This window comes from Haliotis asinina, chromosome 13, assembly GCF_037392515.1.
Source record: "Haliotis asinina isolate JCU_RB_2024 chromosome 13, JCU_Hal_asi_v2, whole genome shotgun sequence".
Taxonomy (NCBI): Eukaryota; Metazoa; Mollusca; class Gastropoda; order Lepetellida; family Haliotidae; genus Haliotis; species Haliotis asinina.
In genome coordinates, this window is record NC_090292.1 from 39,349,597 (window position 1) to 39,353,538 (window position 3,942).

A 3,942-nucleotide genomic window follows, 5' to 3' on the forward strand; every position below is an offset into this window, starting at 1 on the left:
GAGTGAGTATTGTTTAACGCCGAAACAGAAGGAATTCGTGGTAAGAAAATGTTTCATTTTTTGAAGTGAACTGAAGGACATAATGGTGATGTTGAAAATCACTATAATATCAGTTCTATATAACAATCAGAGGTAAACATCTGATCTCGGATTCAAATTTCTATAGTTTCTTACAGTTTCATACATGTTGAATACTCAAATATCAAGTGGTTAGAAACATTTCTAAAACGTTCTAAATTAGGAACATCAGCATATAAAAACGTTGTACAACATTAGAAAAATCAACACATTCAGGCAGCATGTGCTTGACAGAACTGTGTGTAAGGTAAGGGATGCAATGAGCAGACATTATCCAGGAAACACCAGCTAGATGCATTGCCTTATGCTAGCTGGCATGTGTCCTGACATTCATATCAGACAGGTAACCTTGCATAATATAAGAAGAAAGTATCTCGATAGATTCGCTGTTCCCTGACTGGACATAATCGTACATACTCTGCAGCGTTCTATAAATGATCATTTTAAACATTCAAACAGATGCTATTGGTTCCAGTGTAATATATCTTCTGCAGGTTGGAATTATCATGCAGGACTGTACTCAGAGCGGTCATTTGTGCTAAACTAGGTAATATTAGGATACTGAGCATTGTAACTAGGATTGCAGTTTCGCAGAGAAACATCATGAATAAATGATCACGTTTGTGATCATTACGTTCACTACAAAAAGTATTAATTTGAACTTTATCGTTTGATTTCCTCCTGTGCGTCGTATTATAAATATCATATGTACATTGACACCGTATATTTTAAATAGTAAATACTGTTTGTTTATTCTTTAACGCCACACTATAAGTATGTAAATAATCGCGCCTGGATCAGAGAAACCAGTGATTGATATCATGAGCATCAACATACGTCATTGAGCTGCAGCGATCTGATTACATTAGTCACCTCTCTCAGCAAACACGGTTACTGAACATCAATTCTAACCTGGAATTCGCAGGTCAGATCCCTGCAGGTGCATGGCTCAGCACTTCAAACGGAGAGGAAGGTAGACATAGAACAATGAAATGACCATCCCCCCCTCCTCCCCCCCCCCCCCAACAAACACACACAGACAGACATACACACAGACACACACACACACACACACACACGGAAAAAGACGTTGCCTAAAAGTAATCAAAGAACCAAAACACATATCACGCCCTACATTCTATCTCGCGACATTTCAAGACTAGTCTCACATTGAGATGCGTCGACGCAACCTCCTGCATTCGCTGATTGCACACCAATGATCATATCAGTGCAAGAAATCACTAGCTTGTTAAGTCAAGCTCACAATCTCACATAATGAAACAGCAATCAATGTGTTTACCAAAGAGACAAGATGATCATACACCACCGCAATGCCTCTGCATTTGATTATCCTAAAACTCCAATCAACAATTTGCCAGGCGCTGAACTTCCTGAAATCAGCCTTAGAAAGTGAGACAATTTACTTCCTACCTTTGAAGCGTAATCAACATACTTGACGTAAGTGATTCGGAGTAGCGCAGCTGTGTTCTTTGATGGACCGGCTGCGTCCTGGCATTGTCACGTGGAACCGTGGAGATCCGGGTTAGAATTAGTCATTGTATCCCATTTGGGATGATCGATGCTCATGCTGTTGACCACTGCATTCAACACATTTCACTTTCACGGCAAACAGAGAAGCTGTTTCTCGTTTGTGAAACCTAACTTGGCACAGAATTATGACATGACGATACATTACGGTGAACCACAAAACGACAACGCTTGTTCTAAGTAAATATTCCAGTCGGTACGACGAATGTTAGCAGCTTAACATAGCCATAATATCACTTATTGGATAGCATTCTTTAACCAGAACTAATACGCCGTGGATTCGAAACCTGGGCGGGTAAGATTTTACACCGTTTGGAGAATTTGTATATCAGTGTCACGACATTCGAATTCATAATCGTTTACTCACATTGGGGATACAACGAAGGCCTGATATGTCATCGGCGAAAGTCATACCAGTTAGCTAATCCATCAAACTAGGTTGTACACGAACAGTGCTTAGACTTGCAGTGAATGGTCACGGGGATATAAAACGTTTCTTCATGAACATTTCGTAACACAGCATATTAGGTTCACCTGCAGTCTGTCTCCCAACCCATTCCATTGAAAGCTACATTTGAAGTAAGTCTACAATGTCCACACATTCGGCATACCTCGTGCTTTTTCAATTTAAAAGAAGTTTATAGAAACAGAACGTGAGTGGCGTACTTTTTAACACTGCTTTACGCAATATGACATTTTTATTACGACATGTCAGAAGGAAAGCCCAAAGTGAGGTGACTGTATTCATGGTCAATTGTCTTGTCGACATGAGTTCATTGCTTATATTACATCTGTCTGATAGCTATCAGACCATGATATCCCCGACAATCAGAAACAGGAGACCATTGATCTTGTAGCAGATAGTAAGGGACTTGGTGTTCACAATGATCGCCGCGAGACACAGCTGAGAACTCTCCTGGTGACGAGCTATCATGTTCTTCATCGGTAAATCGCTGTTTTACAGGGAGTTAATTAGTGCGTGTTATCATATTCTTTCTTTCTATGAGAGAAGAAACAAGCTACATCTACATATTAAATATATTAAGTACACAACCAACGTCTGGTTAACGCTTCAGACTCAGCGCTAAAAATTAAAATTCAGCTTGGAAAGTTACTGTCATGAATCTCAGGCAGACGTCGGGCAACCTGTAAAATACCACTGGTGTTGCTCGGGTAAACTGTATGCAGTAAGTAAAAGGGGTGACATATACTGTCATATTGTTAGAATGTATGTATAAATGTACGCCATCTAACCACACGGTGATGATATGATCCTGAGAGATATCTGCCAATGACTTGCTTCTGTCAAAGAAAGGATTAACTCACAGTCTCACACGTAAGGTCGGTGTGTACGTATTGGGACCAGTGGTGCGCATACGCTGTCAGTTAACTAAACGACCGTCTGCAAATACCTACCCTTGCATAAAACATTAATATCAAGATGGAACGAATGGAACATTTCTGTTACAGTTAAAAAGGAGGAAACTACCTGTTAATAAATTAATGTCCATTTAAAGATGGACGCTGGGGGCACAGAGATTAAGTGAGACTGATTCCTAAGAAATGGCAGAGAGAAAGAGGGAATATATCACCACAGCTTTATTTATTGTGGAGGTCTTCATATCCATATCGACATTACAATTAAGACTATTAAGACATATGCGTATGCGTGCATATATTGGGTCTAATGGCACGTTTAGATATTAATGTTACAATTTAGACTATGTCTTTCGTTGGTAACGTAGTAAATGTACTTCTGGTGGGCTGTAAAGACATTTACGTGGGTTTGGTAAGCGTGGTGTCAGGACACTATAACGAGGGATCCAATGACCAGAGGCCAGATCCAATTGTGAGAGAATATTTCTGTGTAATACGTTGCCCTTTTCTCTGAATAACGACATGACTTCGTCTTCAACGAATTTCATACAAAATGTTGCTAAAGATCACATATACTCCAGGGTATAAAAATGCAGAAATCACTCATTGACATCGTTATAAATGAAACCCCGTCATTATAACTGCTCAATTCGATCTTTAATTACCTTAAATCGACCTGTTTGACAACAGTGCACAATTCTCAACCGCAAACGAAATTTCAACCAATCAGAGCGGCACGTCTCCGCAACGTAATTGTAGGTATAGACATGAGGGTCTATGCAGAATTCATCTACATTTCAGGGGGTAAACTATTTCGTTTACAGGTTTGTACAAACCTAAAATTGGTTTTCCAGCTGTTGTGAAAAGGAAAGCTATACGTCCTCAACGATCATTTAGTTTTGTCTCCTGCTTTGCCTAGTTATCGATTACAACCCTTGT